Source organism: Alligator mississippiensis, chromosome 2 (genome assembly GCF_030867095.1).
Source record: "Alligator mississippiensis isolate rAllMis1 chromosome 2, rAllMis1, whole genome shotgun sequence".
Taxonomy (NCBI): domain Eukaryota; kingdom Metazoa; phylum Chordata; order Crocodylia; family Alligatoridae; genus Alligator; species Alligator mississippiensis.
This window is the reverse complement of record NC_081825.1, coordinates 230,102,863-230,129,102: the sequence shown is the minus strand read 5'-3', so window position 1 is coordinate 230,129,102 and position 26,240 is coordinate 230,102,863. Positions and strand designations below refer to the sequence as shown.

General features: G+C 42.1%; 1 protein-coding gene and 1 long non-coding RNA gene across 16 annotated transcripts in view; one reads left to right on the top strand and one right to left on the bottom strand.

The window, feature by feature from the left end:
* GPHN (gephyrin) overlaps positions 1–26,240 on the bottom strand; it is a 631,726-nt gene that overhangs the window by 340,899 nt on the left and 264,587 nt on the right. The window lies entirely within an intron of this gene.
* The window catches only part of LOC109280500 (uncharacterized), a 125,913-nt gene that overhangs the window by 28,128 nt on the left and 71,545 nt on the right, over positions 1–26,240 (top strand). Inside the window, exon 2 of the long non-coding RNA XR_009460138.1 lies at positions 6,541–6,754. This is a non-coding gene — a long non-coding RNA (uncharacterized LOC109280500). The remainder of the gene's footprint in view (positions 1–6,540; positions 6,755–26,240) is intronic.

The following is a 26,240-nucleotide window of genomic DNA, read 5'->3' as shown; positions in this document are numbered from 1 at the left end:
ATGAAACCTGACACAGGACCGCTCTAATTTACAGCAATTGATATTTGTCCCCCTAGCAACTGGTATTCAGGATTTCCAAAGTACACTACTATAGCCACAGCTCCAATACAACTGAATACAAGCAGATGGGGAACCAGAGGCAGACCTTACTTCACTACGGTATACCATATAGCAACTTTCCTACTGAAAAGAATTCCAAACTGCTAAGCTGTGGGATGTATCGCATGCTGCAGATCTAGTCCTTCTTCTGAAGATGGCCGTAATAACCAGGGAGATGGTTTCAATCTGCTAATTTTAAGCACATTTGACCATTGTAGTCTCAAACCTAAGCAAAAAAGTGAAATGATGGAAGATACATATTCTCTCAGCTTTGTCTGCTGCTGACGACAATACCTGCGACTCAGACAGGACAAATTGGCTGAAAAATGGAATTTTTTTCCCCTGGTGAATTTTCAGGAGAAAAATCTTCAGTCAAAACTTTGCTGTTAGGAAATCATGGTTTTCCCATGGGATAAATTAAAAAATAAGAAAGTGTGAAAAAACCTATTTTCTTCCACTCTTTTGTTGTTTAACTAGAATAAAATGTGATTTTTTTCATAGGAAGAGTTATTTTCTCTATTCTTAAACTTTTAAAACGTATTTTCTCTACTCTTCTTCAGGAAAGATGAGTATAAAAGACTGAAGAATCTGGGTATTTTTCCACAATTTCAAATAGTTTAATGTGCTTAAAAATGCCGCTCCTCTCTGGAAATGTTTTATATTGACATTTTGTTTAAAAAAATCTTTCCTTAACCTCCCCCTGCCCCAACAACTGCAGTTGCAGAGCCCAGTGCCAAGGTACTTATTAAAAGGAGAAGGGGAGTTTGAAGATCCCTGATATCCATCTCTTATTCCTCCCACACAGAGGTGGTCATGGAGACAATCTCACTTTAATTCCCTTTTGGCAAAAAAACAATTCTGTTTTCTACTATTGATATATTATAAGGTGCTGGGTTGGAGAGTACCACATGGCAAGCCCTTTTGTATCTTCTCTGCCTACAGACTACCCTTTCACCAACTCTGTGTCACTGGGAGAAAGAAGGAGGCTTTTTCTTTATACTCCAAATAAAAAAACCCCAATGCTTAGGGGACAGGTCATCTACAGTGCCCTGTAGCAATAGGTCTAAGAAATAATACTTCCCTGTCCTACTGCAACAACTGTTTGAGTACAATGGAGCAGAAATGACCCAAACTGCACAACATTACATTAAAAGACGTCTAGCTAAGAGAGCTATCCTATGTAGAGGTGAATGTGATTTATGATGTCTCACGCAATCTAATGTCCTGCCAGGTATCTCTTCACTACAGTGTTTAAAGGGATAGTATAATGAGATGGGACAACTTCTAGGTCTTTCCATAGCCAGATGGCTGGTGAGTAGATTGCATGTCCTGTGAAGTTTCTTTTCCTAGTACTAGTATTTATAAAAATCTTTGCTGCCTGGAGGGAGTATGCAGGCCCAGAAAATGATGGCGGGAAGAGCAGTTGGTCCTAAGAAGACACACAATACAGTAAGAGGTAGCTCAAAACCTGCTGAAGAAAAATGGATAAGGTGTAGTCTCATTATTACTTTTTCTCACCAATGAAGGAACGGGGAGGTGAAAGGTGTCAGGACTGTCATGACTGCTCCTTCCAAGTGAAAGAAGACAGAAAAGGAAGACTAAAGTTGCATGTGCTTCTCCAACTGTTTTAGTTTTCACTAAACAAACTAATTAAAAAGAATTCAAAAGGCTCATAGCACTTCAAACTCATAGGATGCATCCATCATTAATGATATCTACACACTTGGGATCAGGAGTCTTAGTTAACTGAAAAGTGCTTCAAGATGCCTGAATGAAAAAACGATTTATATTTACAGCAGCAGATCCAAGAATGGGGCAAGAGGGGTTGTGCCCCACTCCCCCCACCATCACCACTTTGCCTGTGCCACGCATGCACAGGGAACTTGCTGCCTTGCCAGAGCTCTGCATGGGCCACAAACTCTGAGTGCACCAGCTGATTGGGGTGGGGTTTGACTGAATTCCCTGCTTTTTTGCATGGCTCCAGATACCAGGGGCTGAATACTGTTCACTCTTCCCTCCTGTGCTGAATTCAGTGGCAGGGGAAAGGAGGGGGTGACTGGGAAGGAAGGAGTAGCAGTACTCATCCCCTAGGCCCTGGAATCATGTGAAAGCTGGGGCTCTGACCACATGCCACATGTGCCACCATCCCTGTATATGGACAAACAATATGGAAATGACATTATATATATATATATATATATATATATATATATATATATATGGCTTTTTTTTTTTTTAGCTCTGCCAAATAATCTGGCAGGTTGCTCTATATAGCACTGATACATAAAGCAGCTTTTGAAAACGTGCATTCTAGTATAAGGAAACCACAAGCAAATGGACCATTAAAAGACGCATTTCCTCAGATGAAAGAGCACCATGTCATTGTTTCTATTGCAATTGTTCCAGCAGATTACAAGGAGGAGGGGAGGCACTGTATCTCAACTGGGCTGAAAATAGGATAAAGAATTTTAATAATTTCTAAGTAAAACATCATTCTAAATTGCTTCCAAATGCTGACAAAACCTGAGTGTTGTCTTGCTATATAGAGGAAGAAAATGAATTGTGTGCTGGATGATTGTGTGTTTACAGCTCTGAGGACTGATTTTAGTATGCTCCAGCTGATTGGTAATTTAACTATGGAAGTCATACATTAAATCAAACAGACAGAAATGTCAGCCAAGTTTAAGTAAAAATGTGCTCAGTGACTTTGAAAGTTCCCACTGGGACATCAGATGCTTGACCAGCCAGCTCATTAAACAACATGAGCAAGATTTGAAGCTTCATGAAAGAAAAAATATGCAGAACCAGAAAAAATCATCTTCATAAAACCAGTCATAAATTCTCATGGTTTAGACAAAGAAGGATGCTTTCATGTTTTGGGATTCAATTGGCAGGCTGACGACTCTAGAAAGCAGAGTGAACTGTTATAGTAGTGGTCATGGTAAAATTTCCTATTTTGCCCTGTTGGAAATACTTTTTTGTACGGGCTGAATATTTTTTGGAAAGTAAGTACATGGCTAGGAGAAGCACAGAGAATTTGCAGCATTACAGCCAGGAATGGATTATCAAAGAGACACCCACATGTAGCTCAAATGAAGGCAAATTTGTTGGGTGTCAGAGGATAACACTTTGCATAACATGGAGGAGAGCCAATAATACAGTCTGCAGACATCTCAGGTTATAGGATTCATATAACAGGGATGGAAGTTGTAATATGCTGCATGGAAAAGCAAATCCTTTTGCTGGATTCTTTTGATTTCAGGTTGTAGAACCCTGTGTGTAGAGCTGTAGTCATTTTTGCAGACACCTTCCACTGAATCAGCTGAGCTATACTAGCTTCATCTTAGATGTATATAAAAGTCTACTTGAGCTACTGTTGAGGAAAAAATTCTCTTAGGAAATAAACACAATACATAGAGCAACACCCATGGAAAAGCCTAGGCTGAGGTTTCCTTCTTTGCTAGGAAGCAGACAAGTTTTTTTTTTAAAAGGCCAAAACAGAAGTCAAAATACTGGAACTGCAGGTGCTTGACCTCACCCTGAGTTAAACCACAGCTACTGCTGGTGTTGGAGGATAACATGCAATGAATCATAGAATACAGATGGAAAAGATTGATCATATATAGCCCTTTCCACATGCATGCCATGTGGGTATGCCTCCAGCAAATTTATCAGTGAAAAAACTGTCAGTGATGACTAAGAGACAAATCCAAATGACTCTTAACTCAGGAGTAAGAGCATGTAGAAGGTGCAAGGAAATACTTAACCATTTCAGATACAGAATGAGACAGTCCCACAGAGATTGCTCTTTCACAATCAATCAGTTTGTAGGAGACTGTATATCAGAAACAATTTCAAGTAATCCACATTTAAAACCCTTCAATAAGTTGGTAATTACAAGGAGGATCTGGGTCTCTCCTGGGGACTGCCATCATATTAAAGATTGGAGATTGTCACTCTAATTTATAGGAGCAGTGACCGTGAATAAAATCAAAGAATTAAGCTGACTTATTTTGATGAAAATGTCAGTCTAACACTTTCCAAGAACTTCCTTGCAAATTTCCTCATTTATATTCTGCTTCGGATTGCATACAAATGTTTAACTAGACCAGGGGTCAGCAACGTTTTTGGGCAGAGTGCTAAAAACACCCGCAACCTCAACTTGTAAGATGTTGGCATGCCAGGGGCAGATGGCGGTGGAGTTGCAAGGGGCCCGATCTTGTTGTGGCAGTGCACCCTGGCTCCTTCCCTGCTGTCTGCTCCAAGGCACATGTGTCAAGCAAAATGCTTTTGCTTGCCACGCTCTGGCACCCATGATGGGGGTTGTCTACCCCCGAACTAGACCTTCATGTCCATCTTCCATAGCATTCATTTATAATAGGTAGGACAAAATGCATTTCTCAAATCCTGAAGAACAATTTGTTCAGGATGGAATATATTTTCCATAAATCCCACTCTCACAAAGCTTTTTACTTGCCTCATTGTGATCTTGCATTCTTATTATTTCTGGTATAGTCCCAAATTGCCTCTCATGTTATATTTGGATTGTAAACTCTTTGAACATTTGTATTTGTACAGAGTAAAGCACAGAAAGACCATGATTCCTATCTGAGGTCCCTAGTTGTAACAGCACTGCAAAGATAATAAATATTACTACTATTAATCTTGTATTATCCTAAGTGCTTCCTTGCCAAGGGACAGTTCACAGTGCCAAGCACCAAAAAATGTGTGACAGGTGGGAAGAATGGAGGCAGAGCTGCTGCTTTTGCAGTACGGGCACAGCTTCTAAATTGGCATTTGGGGATGGTGCCCCACTTGCCCTACCGTAGTTACATGACTGAAGGTGAAGTTACACATGACACTTAGACCATACTACACCTGTGGAATGTTAAACGGTTTAAAGTTAGAATGTGCTGTAAGCAGTCACATGCGACAGGTTAATACCACTTCTTGCCTGAACAGCTCTGGCTTGCCATTAGAGGGCTGGCAAACAAGGGCATGGCTAGGAGCCAGGTCACTTGGGCTCTATCCTTGCTCTGGCTGGGGAGGATGGCACTAGGAGTCATGCATCCTGGGATTATGAAGGGCTGCAAGTTGCTCATTTTAGCTCCATGGAGCAGATTGAAGTTACCCTAACACATGCTAGATAGCACAGCACAGAGTTAACCCTTGCCTGAAGTGGCATAACTTTGAGACACTGACAGGGCACTTAGCATGAGTTAAATAACTTTAATGTACAGACGCTTGCATTTTAAGTGACCTTAGTATAGTCTAAATGTAACCTGTAACTTCACACTGGGTGCATCTGCACGTGCGCTTTACTGTGGAGTTGACTAATTAGCTCTGCAGTAAAGCATTACTATCTATACATGTGCTAGTATTAGGGTGCAGTAACTTAACTCTGCCATGGATTGTACTGTAGAGGTCAGTACTATCCTACAGTGGAATAAGTATGTGCACTGAAGCATGTGTAGATGGTGACAGGGGCTGGCTGGGGCATGAGGGTGCTAAAGTGTGGGGCCTTCCTTCCACCTGTTTCCACACTTTAGCACTCTTTTGCCCAATGCCAACACCCAGAGCTGATCCCTGGAGCCTGCTGTCAGCTCAGGGCTGCTCCACCCCAGCTCACACTGCTGAGGTCCTGGGAGCATGTGCAGATGCTGTTCCTAGGAGCAACTGACTCTAGCACAAACTCTGCTAGAGTTTTATCACGTTGCTTTAATGGAATGTGTAGATGGACTCCCTGAGTGTTACTATATATACGTTTTTTCACTAAGATTCTCCAAATGTTTTATGGTTTTTACATTGTATATTAGTAGTCCTATCTGTACTAACTTTTATGTTTCTTCTCTCCTCTTTGGAAGTTAGGTTTTAACTTAACCTTCCTAATTTCATGGGAGTTTTGTTTGGTTATTTTAAAATACACTACATATCTGATTGATTTTGAGAGGAAAATTAATCTACTCAGTATAAGATGAGACTCATTCGACTGAAATAGAATGATTCCATAAAGAAATAACTTCTATTGACAGCTAAAAGGAACCTCTATACATATGGGTCAATTAAGCAGGTATTGACAGTGCTAAAAGTGAGATGACATCATTAGACTTACACAGCAACATTTTTCTCCAGTGCTAATTTTTACAGGATGCCAAATCCTTGATTGCCAAATGGTGGTTCTGCAAGTTGATAGGGGGGAAGCAATTCCTTTTAGAAAGTGGAGGGGGGAAAGACAAGAGCTTAACCTAGTAAACTTGTCATTTATTCTATTGAACATTTTTAGCATGCTAGGCCTTTTTCAAGTTGTCACCCCTGCTCTATGGCTAAAGGTTTCTCTAAGATTCATCAACTCAGTGGTTAAAAATAAATTCTTGATTTGGCTCTCTTCCTGCTTAAAAATACCTCTATTAAATATAGATTTGTTCATCTTGTTTCACTCAGGCATCCAGACCCTGCATCTGGAGGTCACTACCACATATGACATAATGGCTATGGATGAATGTTAGTCTAGAATGGACTTCTTTCTTTTGAGAGCAGAAAATAATTGGATTAAACCCCTCTACCCTGAACTTCAAGGACATATTTTCTCTACCTCCAAGAAGCAGAAGGATGTAAGAATGTCCACTTCTTATTTTGACAAAATGGTGTGAAAAAGGTGAGTAGGAAAGAGAAGGGGACTGGAATTGAAAAAAAGAAACCACCATACTTGTAGAGCTTGTGTACATGTGTGCATATGTATGACCTAAGACTAATTATCTAACTAAAAAACCTTGTTTTTTCAAAATGCAAATAACTAATCCCAGTAATTAAGGGTGTAGACACATGTAGCAATTGAACCATTCTTAAGTGTCACAACTGTCACAGGTCAGAGGTGTACATGTGTATAGTGCCTTAGCATCCATGTAGAATGGTTACTACCTTTCATGCACTGAAGTGCTGTGGCTCCGACACCAAGAGATTAGAATGAGCACCTATCTCAGCATGCCTCACAATGGGTGAGCAGGGGTCAGGGGGGAAGTGCTTGCACTTGTGCTTTGGGGTTGCAGGCAGTGAGTGACTTGCAACGGGGGACATTTTCAATTTTATGTTTTCCCTTTTTTCGTAAATATGAGCGCAGTAAAACTCAGTAGCATGCAACTGACCAAACTCTGCAGTGTGCTGGGGCAGAGGGTGCTTGAACCCTTGTTTTTTTGGTTCCTAGGGTTGCAGAGGGATGGGGGGTCATGATGAAGTGGTTGAGTCGGGAGTGAGGATACAGCTTTGTTAGAAAGATAGCTTTTATCAAATATGCAGTGCAAGGAGCTCATTGATAAAAAGTGCCAAAAGGGGGAAAAGGGGACATTGGCAGGGGCAGTACAGTTCTGGCTGAGTACCAAAATGACTACTTGAAGAACAGAGCAGTGGGCACATGGTGAGGAGGATGCAGTGTGGGATGCGTGTGGAGGACCAACCGGACTTGTGTCATGGAATGCTTGGTATCTGCACATTGTGTACAAAGATGTGGTTCCAAGTGAACCAGTACAAAAGAGTACTTGATTTTCCAGGGACACTGAACCATTCCAGGCAGCTTGTACTTCTGTACTGATTCATACATCTGTCCACTTCAGGTTTAAACTATGCCTAACCTGGTCTAAGTGTTATGGGTGTCCATACCCTAATAATATTACTACTAACACTGGTATAGTGCACATAGAAGTAGGCCAACTCTGCAGAGGTTCCACCATCTTATATTCATGTCAATCTTGTGTAAACTTCTGGGACAGGCACAAATGAATCACAATACAAGTGAACTCTGTGTGCCAATCAATATAATCTTCGTGCTTACAGATGTGAAAAAACACCAAAAAACAGCACTTCACTTCCACCTCGGTGTGCCCCTGTGCCAAGTGCAGTGCATACCCAGAAGAGGCATTGTGTTCATTTGACCTGGTTTGTCCAACGTCTGTATAGATCATGTGCTTCAGCAGGGCTTTTTGGTGCTCTTATCTATTCAGCTTTAAATAAATGTGTCACAAAGCCCCACTGAAGCACCTGGCCTATACAGATGTTGGGGATCCAGGTCAAACTAATGTGCTTCCTCTTCTGGTGAAGTGCTGTTTTGTTTTTCATGTCTGTCAGTGCCCCAAGTGAAAAAATTGCATTTAGACCAAGTCAAGATAGGTATGAATTTGTTCCTTGCTAAAAGGAACTATCAAAGAATGATCAATTTTACATATTTTAAGGACTTATGGAGCACATGATTTGGACCCCCCACTTCCTTGTTTCAGAGCAAAGAAAATTAAGCTTGCCCAATCAAAAAAAAGAGGAAAATATGTAGGTTGATAGGTTATATTAAAAGAAAATGTGTTTCAAATTTAGATATTTAATATAAAATATCAATACTGGTAAAGGTGATTATGTATCAATCCCAGCAGAAAAAGTATAATATTAAGTTGAAATGGATCAATCCCTCTACCCTGAACTTTAAGGACAAGGTAAGACCCTAAAGATACACTGCCAGTTGACTGGATCTATTCTTTAGCTGTAAAACCCACTAGCAATTTAACCCTTCTATGAGGCTTGAAACTAAATTATATGAATCAGGATGCGAAGTTGTAGTAGTGACTGTCACAGAATTTGCAGGATTTGGTTTGATAAATAAAGAGAGAAAAATATATATTAGTCTCTCATACAATGGAAAAATAATTATATTCTTGCTTGATGCATGCAACTATTAAACCACAAACCATTAAAACAGTAATATTTTTAAAGGGTGGAAGGAGAGATTCAGAATATCATCTTCCACAGATCCCCCAAGGTAGTTTTACTTCATGCTGCCTATGAAATAATTTTCCTTGATTATACATGCTTTCAGAACCTGTATAAATACATCTAGATACCATTCTCATAATTGCTCCATCAAGGGAAAAATTAACTGAAAAGTAATTCTGAAAGAGGCCTGTTTTCACTTCTGATGTGAGCTGAGCAAGCATTTAAGAGAAACAACTTGAGGAGCAAGAAAATATTTTTAAGGGGAACATCCATCCAGCCAAAAAAGTGAAGTGCCAATTTTGTTCATCACATTTGAGTAATCAGTTCCCTGTTATTTTTCTGTCTCAGGTGTCCCTTTACTGTGGCGAATTCAGAGAGCAGCTTCCTTCTTAGAACCTTAATAGAGGACTTGCTTACAATGGCTCAGTACAGATGTTCAAAAAGGCCCCTAGCAGGAGAGCTCTAACTTCTACACTTTACTCAAAGTGCTAGAGTGGAAGCCAACCAAACAGATGTTTGCTGTTTGGTGGGGAGGACTTGTAGCCTGCCCACACTTGCCAATGGTGGCACTGCCAGATGTCTCCCAGGAGGCTGCCAGGGCAGCATTTCTCCCCAGTTGCACCCCCCCCATCAGCTGGCAACAGTCAGCAGTGGCTATCAGGGAAGAGGGCAGGAAATGGAGCCCTCCCCACTATGAGGCCCCCACAACTTGCTGGCTGGGATCTTGAGAACAGTAGGTGGGCCAGGTCCACATGGTGGGGCGGGGGAGAAGACCCCAGAGCCCTTCCCTCACCCCACACTCTTGCCAGGTTGAACACAGGACTGGGATCAGAGGCGGTTAGTGACTCGGGTCAGTGACAGCTTGGGGCGGGGGGGCAGGGCTGACCCGATGCTTGGGCACAGTAAATGACCTCTGCCTGAGGCTAGAGCATAGCCCTGCACAATAGGTCTGTGCAAAACAGCTAGTATTCGGTTCGGATTTGGATTCGGTCGATTTGGGGGACAGTGATTTGATTCAGTGATTCAAATCACGGTCCCGAATTGATGCAGCAGAATCTGATTCAGAGATTCAGCCACCGCCAAATTGGCCAAATCTCTGAATCAAACAGGCCCCATCCCCTGCCCACTTTCCCAGCCCTGTCAATAGCTGCCCTGCCTGGCCCCAGCTTCCTGGCTCTTTAAAAAAAAAAAAAAAAAAAAAAGTCCTGCACTCACAAGATCCTGCCAGCTGTTGGGGGGGTGATCCCTGCTGCCCCCACTGCCCCGTGCGGCATGGGGGGGCTCTGCCACGAGCCCCCAGAAGCCCTGACAGACACTGCAGCAGCCGGTGAGTACAGGACTTAAAAAAAAAAAAAAGGCAAAAAAGCTGGGATGTTGGGGCCAGGCAGGGCAGCCATTGACAGGGCTGCAAGAGTGGGTGGGGGCTGGGGGGTGCTCAGGGGGAGTAGGCAGGGGATGGGGCCTGGCGAGGCTTTGAATTGATTTGGACCTTTTTATTGGTATCCCGATTCAATTCAGAGATTCGGTTGCTGAATCGTGCCAAATCTCCTCCAAATCAAATCATCACCTGAAGCTTCGCACAGCCCTACTGCACAATGCCACTTAGGATGATGGCAATTGTGCCCGAAGTTAACCCTCAATGAGACCTGACACAGAGATTCAATAAAGCACTCTAACAGAAAGTAATTTTAATTAGTACACATCCATCCAGGAGAAACTTAGAGCAGGATCCATCATTTTTCAAGTGCTTTATGTGCCATGAACTTCAGTTCTGTTACGGCTTTAAAGCAGTTTCTGTGCGCTTAAGTTGAATTAAGTGTAATGTCTGTACCTAGCAACATGACTAAACAAATGGGTCTGAAACAGGTCTAACATCTCTGCAGGAAGAGAGAGGTGGAAGCCTGGAAGCAGAGCAGGTTTTACTAATTGTGGTGTTTGGTGCAGTGTAATGTGTTGCTGGTCTACTGGAAATAGTTCATACTTGATAAAAGTGTGAAACTCCTAGCACTTAGTTTTACTGGAGCTTTTCCACTGGAAATAGTGTCAAAGTTTCATTTCAGTTTAAAGCTTATTAAGTTTCTTCAACTTGATTTGAACAAGATACATAGAGATGGATCTTTTGTGAGTTCCATTACCAACCTATGATTTAGTGCTGTTCTTTTGTTGCACTGGGATGTTTGCTTTTGGTTTACACCCCTTCTTTTGTGGTTGTTTGAATTATAACTTATGTTTTATAAAGGATTTTATGTCTTCAAAGATAGTTTCAAGTGATATTTTAAAAATAATTCCAGTAGAGCCTTGGAGACGTTTTCTCCCTTAAATGCCTACAGCACAGCAATAAGGCAGTCGATATTCATAAAGGAGATCCTAAGGCTATATTTTCCCTATTTTATTTATGGTATGCAGGGGATATATCTTAGTTGCAGGTATGGCAGGTTTCTCTTGGTAAGTCCTAAACTATTACAGGTGGAATGCCTTCTGCAAGGCACAATTCTTTCAACTATTAAGCCATCTAATGGAAAATTCAATGTTGGTTACACATAAGTGTGTGAATTATAGAAAAAATGAAGTCCACTAATAGCAATATAATAAAAAAGGATGTTAAAAAAAATTGAAGAACCGCAAGTACAAGGAAAAAGTTGTGCTGTCCTCAGAGATATTATTAAAACAATGAATCTTATACATAAAAGAAATAAAATTTAAATTCTGTAACCTTTACGAGCTAAGCCTAAAGAAAGGGGGTAAAAAGAGCTTATTTTTGTAATACCCTGCCTCCCTTGTGAGAATATGTTTTCCAGGAAAAAAACTGACTCATCATTGCAGATCACAGAAGCCTTCAGAAAAAAACACTGAAATGTATGTCTCTTTCTACATCTCAGGAAAATTAGTAATTCAAATCTGTTTTATGTTACACTTTTATTGTAATTTGTACCTGTTTAAGGAAGACAGGTATCATATATGCAACATCTGGAATATCTTTTTGAGTAGGAAAAAAACCCATTTAGCTCAAGTAAACAAACTAGAAAAAGTTATTGCCCTTGAAACCAGAATATGGTTCTTATGAAGCTGATATCATTATCAAGGTCCCAGTTAAATTTCTGAGGCAGAGCAAGCCACGGTTTATTTTTTAAAATTATGTAAGTACTAGAAAATTCTACATGTTCCAGTTACTACAATATCCTATTTTCTGGCCTTGCAAATACTATCTTGCCCTTCCCACATCTATTCAGAGTGTTAATGTAGAAATAATTTTTCTAGCCTGTCATTTAATGATGTCATCCCTCTTTTTGCATCATTGCACTGGTTCCCCCACTTCTCTACTGCATTAAAAATAAGATACTTGCCTTCAGTTTCAAGGGTCATCACAGTCAAAATTCCATCCTATCTACTGTCTCTCTCACTACCCAAGATGTTGACTCAAAATGCTATTATTCACTTGTTATATTTTCAAATCTTCTTGCTTTCCTTCATATTGCCCCCTATGCCTGGAAGGAGCGCTCCCTATACACCTGAAAACTAAGTCAATGTCACAGTTCAAATCCTTCCTGAACATTCAGTATTGCCCTATCTCTAAACACTCAACGATAAGTAGGGTGCTAGCAAGCTAAGGCCATTTTCTATTATGCTTACAATATTGTCTCATTGTTTCCTTATACACTACTGTTAACCTCTTCATCAACTTGTATTCTCCAAAGAATATAAACTCTGGAGTTTTATTGTGTGCAGTACTTACCATCATAATGGGATTTAGGTAGAGGTATACCGATACATCAGTCCGATCTTGGATTGGCACCAATATAAAGAAAATTGACTGTATTGGAAATCGGCCTGATGTGGCTGATAGTGTGGCTGACGAATGCCTCATGCATACACACAGCCACAGCATAGCACGTAGGCAGTGAGGAGCACAGCTCAGCAGCTTGTAGAGGTCCCTCCAGCTGGTAAGACTGTTGTGGTGTAAAAGGGTGGGGGGAGGGATCTGTGCGGGGGGGGGGCCTGCAGCGGGCTCCTCCCAGCAGGGGCTGGGTCAGGCTGCAGTTGGGGAGGGTGGGTGGTGGCACTAGGAGGAGGGCCTGTAGGGGCTACAGCAAACTTTGCAATGGCTGCAGCTCCCTCCTGTAGCCCCCCTCCCAGAGATGCCACTGCCTACCCAGAGCGCAGCCTGGGCCAACCCCCCTCCCGGAACAGCCCAGCGCTGCCCTGGCCATAGCCTGCAGATGCGCCAGGGGGTATATGCCCCCCCGTGCCCTCCCGGGGTGCACCCAGCAGTGGGAGTCGCCCCCCCATACCCCCCAGGCGAGCTGTGGCTCTGTCCCGTGCCCTGCCCCACCCCGGCTGGGCAGCGTCTGCCCCAGCCCTAGCCCCAACCCAACTCTCTCCCTCACTGCAGAGGCCTCGATCTGCCCCCCACACCCCTTCCCTTCCCCACCCTCTTCCGCCAAAACAGACTTACCAGCTGCACACTGCTCTTTAAGCTGCCAGACTGTGTATTAGAAATTGGATCGGTATTGGCCGATATGCCTCCTTAAAAATCAATTATTGGTATTGACCCCAAAAATCTCTATTGGTGCACCCCTAGATCTAGGTCCACAACCACTGCTCTTAAGTTCTACAGTAATACAAATAATAGCTATGGTTCACTGCAGAAGTCTGAGATACTTGGCTGGGAACTGCTCAGAACTTTAAAATACTGTTATGGAAGAGCATGAAATCGGGAAGCAAATTTTCCTTTTCATTCTGGACCTGGAACTGGTTCCACTGCTAAGGAACATGGGTGCTCAGAAGAGCTGTCCACAGATTCAGTCTATCTTATTAATTATTATTATATATTTTGGCAGAGCTAGAGTGATGTAGCACTGATGGCCCAGAAAATATGCAAGAGGCAAGGATTTTTTTTTTTTTTTGGTGATACCTCTTAGTGGACCAACTGCAGACTTGGGAGAGATGTTAGACTAACAGCTAATCTTTCTCCCAACTCTACAGTTAGTCTAATAAAATATTACCAAAAAAAATCCTGTATTTGTATTTTTGATTTCTCAGGCTGATCAGATAGAAGTTTAGGAATGTCAATAACGTTAGGCAGAAAACAGGGTTGTATCACAGGACAAAATCCTTGGTGTAAGGCCACTACAGAACATGCACACAACGTGACAAAAGAGAACGAAGTGGGAGATAAAATTTAGCTCAATTTCCATAGACATCAATCCATCCACCAGCTTAAGGAAAAAACTGCAGGATGAACAGGAAAAATGGTAGGTGAGAATCTCATGATAAAGACAGACATGTTGAGCACACTGAGCAGATACTGTTGCAGAAGCCCAGACTCCAGCTCCCAATGGAACTTTCCTAAAAAAGTAAGTAAAATTAGTATTGATCTTCTGTTTTAAAGTGTTGGGGTTCAGTGAAGTCTCCTGCATTGAGGAGGAGTGATTTACAGATTAATCTTTGGGCAAGTATTTCTTGAGCACCTGAAGAAGCAAGAAGAAGAACAGTACCCAGAGAATCTGTGCTTGACTGAGAAGAGGTTGTAGCTCACTGGAGGGTGATGAGGGGAGGGTAAGCTGTGTTGATGCTGGAATAGTGAGTAACTCTGAGGCAGAAACTGTCTTCTAGTGTCTGTGTAATTTTTTTTCTTTTTTAGCCCAGCAGAAAGAGTGTTCCCTTAAATCAAGATGGAGGAAGGGAACTCCAGGAGCTGATCTTTGGTTCCTGCTTGGCTTTCCTTAACCTGTGTGCTATTTTACCTAAGCAAGAAAACAGGGGCAATGAAAATGCTATGATAATGGTCTCGGTAAACTCAGTCTGCTCAAACTGATAATGAAAACATCCAAAGAAAACAAGAAGGAATCCATTTGAACATTTTAAATAAAATCTGAAGACATACAAAGCTCAGGACTCTCCTGAACCAGTCTCTAAGGGCACCTATTCACATGCCCAGCGCCTGCTCCGATGCCTTCTAATTTGAACACATTGGTGCAGGCTCAATTAATTGAGTCTGCTGGAGCGTGCTAATTAGCAGGCTCCAGCAGCCTCAGCATCATGTGCACTGAGTGTCTCTATGCTTTAAGATGGTGGTGGGGCGTTTTAACAAAAGCTCTTTGAACAAGCTTCAGTTAAAGTGCCCCTGCTACCATTTTGAAGTTTGGGATGCTGAATACACAAGATGCTGTGGGCGCTTTAGTTAGATTGGCTCCTGAGAGCTGTTCTAATTAAAGTGCTCCTCTCGGGAATACATATAAAGACGCCCTGCCCTACCTGTCTATGCAATTTTAGAGGCAGAACACCAAGGACTTGTCAGCAGGAAGAGGAAAACATAGCCAGGGAGAACTGTGATATCTAAAGCTTTGTTCTCATTCTGGAAAATCAAAACACACCAAACACAGAATAGTATTAAAATCAGCTGTTGCCCATTGCTTGTGTGTATATGGCCAAATTATATTGTTACCAGCATGCCATTTGAAACAGTGGACAATTTATCCTCAACTGAGTAGCTCTGTTCCTGCCTGATCTACTTTAAAAAATAGAAGTATATTAAGATAAAAAAGCACTTGTTTGCAGGACATTTAAATCACTATTTGAAATAATGTATAGAACTTTATGTTTTATACTTCATTAATAATGTTATATCCCAAATATTAAATTTTAGAGGATTACTTTAAAAAAGTGTTCAGGATCCAGAATTAAATAACTCTATCACATGACTGTTTTTTGTGTCCAATTTGGATATTTGAAACAAATCAGTTTTAAAAGACAGTAAAAAAAAAGTTAAAGGTAATTTGTTTGGCTTTAAACAACTGAAGAATTTATCCTCCATTCTCATAATTATACTTATAAACTCTGTTTTTACTTTTATTCACTAAAACTGAATTTTACAGCAAATAAATTCTGAATTAACATCTGCTATAAACTGTAAAGAAATGAAGTGTATGAGTTTTTCATGCAAAAATGGATGGAACTGCTCCAGTTGGCACATTTTATTAGTAACATCTGACACATTTCAAAACCATATAAACATTCAATTGTATGCATGCTTCCCTTATGTATATTGTTTATATTTTCTCAAAACACCTGTCATATGCCATAACAGTGAGGAATTTGAGACCAACATTAACCCTTGAAACCTTTAAGCAGTTATTTAAAATACTGAAATGTTCAATCCATTCAGAATGACATTAATTTAAGGAAAGCTGGATATGCTAGGTAGCAAAGAAAGGTTACTTACCAGAAACTACAGTTTTTGAATGTATTGACAGTATAAATTTACACTGGAATATGCTTGCACACTTGATATTGAGAGAAACCTAAAAAACACTGATCATTTTGACTGTGCACATGCTGTTATATAAAAACAAATATTCAGTGCAAGATATTTTAGGAACCATTGCCTCAAGTATTGTCAGTTCCTTTAACATAATCAGAGACCACATCAGAAATACTGAAGAAGTAGTGACAGAAGGTGGGGAGTATGGATTTACTCAAAGAACCAGTTATTGATGAGTAACTTTTCTTTCTACTCCCTGTACTGTCTCTATCAATCCCTACCTTAGGGAGATAAACTAGAAATAACTTTCTAATGAGTCTGAGGAAAACATATTTTAAAAGAGCAGGATTATTCTGAATAGATATCATCTAGTCACCAGGTCAAGAGGGTAATACCTTAACTGTATGAGCTCAGCTACACTTCAGCATTACATAAAAGGACATTTTCAGATTTGGTATGGAAACTTCTTTATATCTGGTGAAATGTATTTTAAGATTTCAAACATTAATTCACCAGCAAGGACATGCTATGTTTGAATACAACAGTTTGATCTGTTTAGGCAATTTATAAGCAGAGAGCATTTTCCTTTACTTTGAAACATGCCATGCCAAAAATGTGTGTATTGGAGTAGATTTTAAAGGTTTCTCATCAGGATTGGAAGTGCTGTGCAACTATATACACACATAATTCACCCTGAACAGTTTATAATCTACGGATGAGATATGAGAACAAAATGTATCAAGAAATAGAAATCAAAGTGAGGAAGGAAGCAAAGGAAGGAAAAGGAGCAGCAGGGATTTTAATATAACTACATAAGCCAACAACACAAATAACACAAATAAAATTCCTTTTTGAACCAGACAGATGTCTTTGGCTATGGTTTGGTTATCTTCAAATAAACTATAAATCACATATTTTCTGTATTATTTTGGTTCAGTCCCTGTCAGTAGATGTTATTATCTCCTAAAATCAGTTCTGCAGAAGATATAGAGTATCAACTGGGCGTTAGCTAGCTCATATGTAGTACCAGGTGAAGTAGTAGAATAATTAAGGTGCTTTGGTATGGATCCAGAGGCAAGAATTTCAGCTTTGTTCTAGACTCATGCTGAAGACTGCCACCTGTTGACTATCCATAAATGGGTACCTGGTTGTTCAGGCTGTGCACTCTAAGCTGTTAGGCTACTAACCTACAATTGCTTAAAGGCATGAAGGGATCTGATCTGCAATACCAACAATTGCACCTCCAGCCATGCCATACACATATGGCAGGATGTGCAGTTTTGGTATTGGGGATTAGATCCCTTACTTGCCGGTGCAGAGAGAGCCTGGCATCATGATTCTGTGCTCCCGCTGCACCAGCAAGTTGAAAGCTAGATGCCCACAATCAGCTGATTGTCAGCTGGGGCCTAGGACTGAATTGGGGTCTGCAACTGCCTCCATCCAGTCTCCAGCCCCTGGTGACAGTCAGCTGCTTGTCAAAACCCCAGCTCGGCAGCACACATAATTCTTACTCAACCCTGCACAGGAACCTCAGGATTGGACTGCAGCAGTACAAACCAAAGGTCCCCATGCATCAGAATGAGTAAATTCTGCCACCCAGCACATAGAATTTACAGATCCTGGAGCATGGGGACCCTGGGATTTCCCTAATCCCAGAATCCCATTGCACTTGGGACCTTTAAAATCTGTGTGTATAGCTAAACTGCACAAGTGGCTTTCTAACATCCCCAGTCCATGGGGATCAGCTGGACATGCAATTTTTAAAGGTCTGGGGTGCAATGAGCCCAAGATCAGAGTCACTCTCCAGTGCTGGGCTCACTGCACCCCCATATGCCTTCAGGGTTGGGCAGGGGTCTTAGTTTCAGGGACTAGTTCTCCCCCTGGCACAGCTAGGTAGGGGACAGCTATGTCCCAGACCCTGGGGCTGCCCCATGGTGGATCCCAACACTCAACTGAGTGCCAGGATTTGTCATAGGCCAGTCCCAACCTTGCTGGCCACACATCCAATTTAAGGCAGGATACAAATGAACCATTAAGTTGGTAAACATTAGGGCTGTGTGAAATTTTGACAGGTGTTTTGTTTTGAAGCTGGTTTGAGGCATTTTGAGCTCGAAACAGCTAAATCAAAATGAAAGTCTTCAAAACAGCTTTGAAATGAAACAAGGGCACTCGAAACACTTAGAAAATTTTGAAACATTTTTAATTTCGAAACTGGGCTTGCTTGCAGCTAAATAGAAACTAAGGAGAGGGAAGGGGAAGAGGGGGGAAGGACTGCTCTGCTATTGATGTGTAGCTGGCCAGTGACTGTGATCCTTCCCTGAGGTCCCTTCCAATCCCAGTGCTCTGGGGGCGGGACAGAAAAACAGCATAAAATTAAAAAGCATTGTTTGAACTGAGTCTTCTCTGTGTTTTTACACTTACAAGTGACACGAGTTTGAGGTGCAGTTTCCCAGAAACCCCTAAGACTATCACTTTGACACTTGGCAGGCTCCATAGCCTGAGCGGGGGCTACCATCCCTGCAGTTTTCACCCTGTTGCACCTTAACATACAGTCAGTCACAAGTCATGAGTTTTGCTTGTTAGCAGTTTGAGGTGCAGTTTCCCAGAAACCCCTGCACTTATTTCCTTGAAAGCTATCAGGCTTCATGGCCTCAGCAGGGACTATCATCCCTGGTGTTTTCATTTGAATTAGGAAAGACATGACAAAGTTATAGGCATTTTCATGATTCCCCATTATAGTCTATGGGCAAAACATCGAAACAGCATCAAAAGAGTGAAACAGTTTTGACAAAACAAAACGGAACAGTGCTTCAAAACAGCGAAATGAAACACTGTTCCTTCAAAACGGCAAAATGGAAGTCGAAATGAAACACCGCTGTTTCGCACAGTCCTAGCAAACATATGTGGAATAAAATTGTGGCTCATTTACTGCATTATCATGCCTTAAATTGACTTGAACGTGTGGCCAGGTTACTATTTAAGGCACTTGTTAATAGTGTCTTATATGTAATGTGTATCAAGGGCCACAGAAACCTCACTCCTTTGTATGCCCCTGGCTAAAGAAAATGGAATGCCCAATTCCTGGGAAAGACCATTTATCTTATGTGTCACTTTTCATCAGTAGACCTCAAAGTGCTTTATGAAGGAGGTTAATATCATCATTTAATCATAATCATAGCAACTCTTGTGAAAATTATCATCTGATTTAGTATGGATGTCCAAGCAAGTGAAACTGACAGCAGATGGCCTGGAGGCAGAGTATGTTTCTAGGGATAAGTGAGCCCTCATTAACCAATCAATTAAATAGGTGTAGATATTTACCTACTGATGCTTTAGGTGAGCTGCTACCATAGCCAGCAATTTGGTATGCTGATGTGATGAACAGGGATCCTGGTTTTCCCTGATAAAAAGATTGCAAATTCTCTGATAAACCCCCCCCCAAATCCACAATTAAAATGAAACACTACTATATATATAGGTAACAATTGAACACAATGTTTTATTGATATATTTACAATTTTAAAACAATTTGGAAGCCTACCAGTGTCTCAATCACTATAGTAAAATAAATTCTAAGTACCTATACATTTTGGTATTTGATTTTCAGTTTTTTATCATGGAAAATCAGAGTCCCCCCCCTGCCCCCTTAGCTCACTAGGATGGAGGTCCAGGCCCCTCACTCCCCACCCACAACCCCCAGACCTGCTGGTGTCTCTCATTTCCTACTCACAGGCCCCTGGGGCTTGCTGGTGTCCCTTGCACCCACATACAGCCCCCTGCTCCCCACCAGCCCTGCTGGAGGTGGCCCCCAGCTGCCAGGGCTACAGGGCCAGGGAGCCAGGTCCGCATCCACTTTCCCCCTGCCCCCTGCAGCAGCACCTGAGCCCTGACTGTCACCTTTAGGAGGTTGCTGCAGCCCAAGTGGGGAGCCCAGCTCACCTTTTCCCACCAGTGGCACAGCCAGAGTGGAGCCCGTGGTGGGGTAGGTGCAGGCTGCCTGCTGTGGACTTGGGTGGAGGGGTGGGACTGGCTCCCCACTGCTGTACAAACTCCCAGAGGGGGGAAAGGGTGACCCATACCCCCCCAGATCTGTGCATGGGGCAGGCTGCCCACTGTGGGCTTGGGCTCCCTGCCATGCTGCCATTCCCCAAGGCCTCTGCAGCCCAGTGGGTTGGACCCGGGTGAGGAAGCTTGTTGCAGTTGCTGCAAGCCCCGTGCTGCTCTGGTGATGCACCCCCTGCCCATGTGTTTCTCTGTTAAAATGAAAAATCTGCATTTTTCTCTGGTCAAGGGAAAATCCACCCTTTTTTTCTTGTTTTTCCATGGGAAATGGAAAACCCGGATCCTTGGTGATGAATATAGCTACAGAATTACACATGGTTGGGGCTTGCTAGCCTCAAACCAAGCTCCATAGGTAAAGTCAGTTCTACCAGGAAAATGTATTGTTAAAAACAGAACTGCAGTCGCTTATTTACTATCTGTTTCTCAGTAAATTCAAGTTCAACACTGCTCAGCCTACAAGTAATTTTTTTCCCACACTAGCCAACCCTGCAAGCTCCTTCTAAAATCCCTCTGAGTAGTGTAACTCAGGGGTGGGGGAAGGTGGGGGAGGACAGCCCCAGGAGCCACCTTTGTTGGGAAGATGAAAGCATGAAAAGAGCTGCAACTGCAGTGGCAGCTGATCATGTCAGTGCAATTGGCACTACAACAACCAGTGCTGCCCTAGGTACTGGTGGCTACTCGGTTATGTCTCTGCTGGAATCTAAAAGTCAAAGTTTGGGTTCTTTCTCATGCATTATCACCAGCCCTAAAGGTTCTGCAGGCCAAACATTTTCCTTATTTATACTTATGCATCTTGACAGCATGTCTAACTTAGGATAAAAAGAGGCATTTTTGGACTGCATTAACTAGAAAGTTTAACTAGCGTGTCCTAAAACTAATGTAGACAAGGCCAGTTGTATTTCAGTAATTACTATAGAACCCTGAGCCCAAGACTACTTCTAATTTAAGATGACCCTCCCAATAATTAGATTCTGTACATGGAAAATTTATTATAATTTTCCATGTATAGAATCTAATTATTGGAGGGTCATCTTAAATTCATCCTCTTGAAGCAGTGGCAGGGGGCAAGGGACCAGACCCCTGCCTCTTGCCAACTCTGCCTGTCCTCACACCCCTTGCCCTGCCCCCTGTGCCTGTTCCTGGCTCCTCTGTCCCTCATGCAAGTGGCCAGGAGGAGGGGGGTAGGCTTTGGGGTCTTGTGTGTTCCCACCTACATTTTCCCCCTGTTGAGCATTCTCTCTTCCACCACAGAAGCTGCCTCAGCCTGTGGAAAACTGTGGTTCAGCTCCAGCTTAACTCTGGCCCCAAACCTGGCACTAAAGCCAGAGCAGAGCCACTGTCTATCCTGGGCAGGTACTCAAATCTAAGAAAGTTTTTTTCCCCCCAGGCACTTTGGGGGAAAAAAAAACCCTTGTCTTGGGTTTGAGTAAATACAATATTAACTAGTCAAGTTGAAATCTACTGTAGGAAAGAAATATTGGGAATAAAAAACCTTTCTACTGATCCTCTCTGAAATATTTTCAATCATTACATTTAAAGGAGAGAGATTGTGTTCTGTCTAGACATTTTTTCTATCCCCCAAAAATTAAACCTGAGGAGCATATAAGTTTAGTTTCCACTAACCATGAAACAGAAACATGCACACAGGCGGTTACTGTGGAGCAGCTGATACGTAGTAAAGCTTCCCTATTTCTTAACCCACAGTAAACAACCTATTTATCCATGCCCAAAGCTCTTTGTTAGATCTATCGCATCGTCTCTTCTTGCCTTTACAGCTGCTTTTTCTCCCATTTAAGTAAGTGAAAGTTTTGCCATTCTATAAGCAAGAATAGTACCACAGAAACTGTTATGCCAGGGGTGGGCAAAATGGCCAATCCAGCCGATAGTCAGACTCCATTTCCCAGCAGCCCCTGCCTGCATGGCTAGGACCGGTCTCCATGGATACCTCAGCCACACCTGTGCTGAGAAAGCTCAAGGCTGGGGTTGCCATGGAGACCAGCCTCAACCGCACTGGCAGCAGATGCAACAGAGCAGAGCGGGGGCTGCTCGGAGCCATTGGGATCTTGCGACGTGTGCAGCTTGCTTGGGAGCCAGGGTAGAGCCACAATCTATAGTCTGCATGCTCCGGGCAGGAGTGCACAGTCAGGGGATTGCAGCTTTGCCCCTGCTCCAGACCAGGTTGTCACCACAGCAAGGAGCCAGAGGTTTAGTAGCAATAATTATCCAAACTGAACATTGCTAAACATTAGGGCTATGTGAAGCTTCGGTCACTGATTCGATTCAACGGAGAGTTGGCCCGATTCGGCACCTGAATCTCCAAATCTGAATCAAACCAGGAGACCCTTTAATCTCTCTGAATTGAATCGGAACCCTCCGAGATTCAGATATAGACACAGCTTTAAATATTTTTTCTACATACCTCAAGGTACCAGGTGGCTCATGAATGCTGAGACTGTGGGGCGGATGGAGCATCCCACAGGAGTGACAGGAGTGTGGGGGGGGGAGGGGGCAGTCCCCAGTGCGCTTGGCAGCAGACCCGGAAGTGAATCGGAGCATTTCCAGTCCACTTCTGGGTCTGCCAGGGAACATGCTAGGGCCCCACCCTGTGCCCCACCAGCTCAGCGACTGTTGCCTCCTGGGTCTAGGGGACACCCAGAGTCCCCCATGGCCGATCACTGCACTTGGGAGCTGTGGGTCTCCCTTGTGCACTTGGAGGCGAACCCAGAAGTGGACCGGAAGTACTTTCAGTCTACTTCCGAGTTCGCCATCAAGTATGTGGGGGCTCCCCCCATGCTTCTGGGAGATGCTCCATCCACCCCACCATTGCAGCATTCACGAGCCATGCCTGGTACCTTGAGGTAGGTAGAAAAAACATTTAAAGCTGTGTCTATGGCCGAATCGCTGATTCTCTGAATCAGCATTGAATCTTCAGATTTGGATTCGGCTGAATTGAATCAGGACAGTGATCCGAATCAATGAATCGAATCACTGTCCCCGATTTGGGCCAAATTCAAATCCGAATCGAATACAGTAATTTTGCACACCCCTACTAAACATCAGCTTGATTTCCCTGTCCAGTGGTAAAACTCAAAGGATGGGGTTCAGAATGGGGTTTGGAAAGAGAACCAGAGAGTTTCAAAGGACTCTTCAGCCTGGAAAAGTGCAGGCTCAGGGGTGACTTGGTGGCAGCCTATAAGTACATCAGGGGTGTATATCAGGACCTGGGGGAACACCTGTTTACCAGAGTACCCCAAGAGATGACATGGTCAAATGGACACAAACTCCTCCAAGACAATTTCAGGCTGGACAGAAGGAAAAATGTTACCGTCCAAGCCCCCAGGGCCTGGAATAGATTCCCTCCAGAGGTGGTGCAAGCACCTACTCTGGACTCTTTTAAGAAACATTTGAACATCTATCTTGCTGGGATCCTTTGACCCTATCTGACTTCCTGCCTCTGGGGCAGGGGCTGGACTCGATGATCCTCCAAGGTCCCTTCCAGCCCTAATGTCTATGAAATCTATGAAAGAAATTGCAAACTGCATATTTTCTGGATCTTACATGAATTATTTTTATTACAGTACCTGTAAGTAGATTTAATAGAATACATTTTATGACTTAGTATCAGACAGCTGTATTTTTATCAGAAATATTTTATCCAGCTTATAAACAGCAGAGCTATCATTATATAGCAGCAACTAAAGCCTTAGCTCATATTTCCCTAAACCACATCACCTGATTTGAAATGCTTATTGGTGGTGTATGGTGCTGCCCAGGATAAACATCAAGATACGTTTCATAGTTACAATGTTCCCATACCTTAAGCTACTAGGAATGCATGCTTGTGGTTCTTAAAAGCTGACAAAATGGTTATCAGGTCAGATTTACTGGTCTATGTAAACCAAAGGCAGCATGTGGCTTAGCAAATAGCTTCACATATTTGGAGCCTAGATTCCAGATGCTTCAGTTTTAAAGGTAGAATGTCCCTTTTTCAGCCTAATCAAGGAAACTACCCATTCAGTAGGTAAAAATGTGCTTTCAGTTCCTGTCTTCTTTATAGAATTATCTTCTATAATAATTTCTCAAAATAAACTACAAATTTAGAACAATTTGTGACAAATGAAAAGTAACGATTCTTTGTGGCAAAATCCTGGAGCAAACATAAGGCACTGGGACAGTCAACAGGCTAACTACAATAGACCTGATAAATGTGTTTCATGATTCTGTGGAAATTGTACCTGTTAACTGAACCACTTTTAACTGCTATTAATTCTACAGGAACAAATTCAAACACATGGGAGCAAATAGATTTTGTTTCGCCTCACGCATCAAAATCTTTCCAATTAAATGTTCATTGTAGATCCTGATTATGATGTCTGAGTTGGAGACATATTTCAGAAGCATTTCTGAATCTCAGGCTGAGTTTACAGAGATGGCAGCTAAAACAAATGAATTTTGATTTTTAAAATGAGGCAAATTAATAGTGTATTTAAATATAAAAATTAAGCAACTGAGTGACAATATTATACATCTAAATAAATAGAAATATAGTTGCAACTGTGACATGAAACATTCTCCATGAAAGGTACCTGAGTCTTGCCCAACTTGCCAGGGGGCATGTCTACATGAGTTGTTTACTGCAGAGCTGCCTAATTAGCTCCTCAGTAAAACACCACTGTCTACATGTGTGGTGTTATTAAGACAGAGTAAACTAATTAATTCCACTATGTTACTATTAATTAACATTAAATTAACTAATAGTAAATACAAGTACTATCCTGCAGTGGAGTTCTTTACTCTGCAGTAATGCATAGGTAGACATGGACGGGGCTGGCTGGGCACGAGGGTGCTTCGGTGTCGGGGCTGTCTGCCAGGTAGTCCTGCCCTGGAACACCCTCGAGCTCTAGCCAGGCCCTCCACAGGGGCTTGAGCTCCAGCCAGCCCCTCCTGGAGCAGCCCAGGGCTGGCAGGCTGACTCCCAGGGCCCCCAGCCACCTGGGGCTGCTCCAACCCAGCTCAACGAGCTGCAGTCCCAGGCACATGTTCAAATGCAGCACCTGGGAGCAATACACTCTGGTGCAATATACATTGGCATTTATTGCTCTGTGCTAATTGCATATGTAGATGCGCCCAATTACAAGTCAGTTATTTGTGGATTTGTGAAAATAAGACAGTTTCTTAGAATTCTAAGTGAACAGGCACCTTCATTAAAACAAACAAACAAACAAACAAATCCCTCATTTAAATTTTGCATTAATTAGTGCTTTTGGTTGGTAATCTTAGCAGAAAAGCCAAAGATTAAATGGGTCATGGAAACTGAACCAGACCAGAGATTCTGACTTTCAGAGTTGGTGCACAGACAGTACCAAAAAGTTTATACTCTCAACTGTTTGAGTCATATCTGCTTCAAAGAAAGATTTCAGTCCACAGGACAGTCTTTTTGGCACCTTTTACTAGCACTGAATTTACTTTAAAAATAAAATATAAAGCTTTAGCTTTTTTCCTCTTTATCTATCATTAAAATAAATTAAAATAAACCCGTTATTAAACTATACTGCCATTAAAATAATCCATAAATAAGTGACTTGGCAAGCTGGGCCAAATTCAGGCAGTTATACGAAGAAAGCTCCATGTATGTCATAGTTCCATCTATAAATGGCCAACAGTTAAAATGTACAAAATAATGTGTGTTTGCTTATTTTGTTTTCTTATAGCACTCTTCTATTATTACTGGCTTTGGTAAGATTGTTTGAGCTTCTGTAAATCACTGAACTATAACTATTACTATTACTGTAAATCACTGAACTATAACTGTAGAGTATTAACTATACTGAGGCAACTGGAAAATATTATGTAGATAAAGCAAGATTACAAAGGCACTGTATGAGAATTATCAATGACAGAGCTTTATGCATGAAAAGTACCAAAAATCCTTCATGTCTCAACAATTAAAATAGAGCCATTGGACACAGTGGGCCATTTCCCTATTGGCATAACTTCACTGAAGCCAATCCAAGAGGCCTGGATAATTACTAGTTAAAAACTTTTTTCCCACCGAAAACTGTTGTGA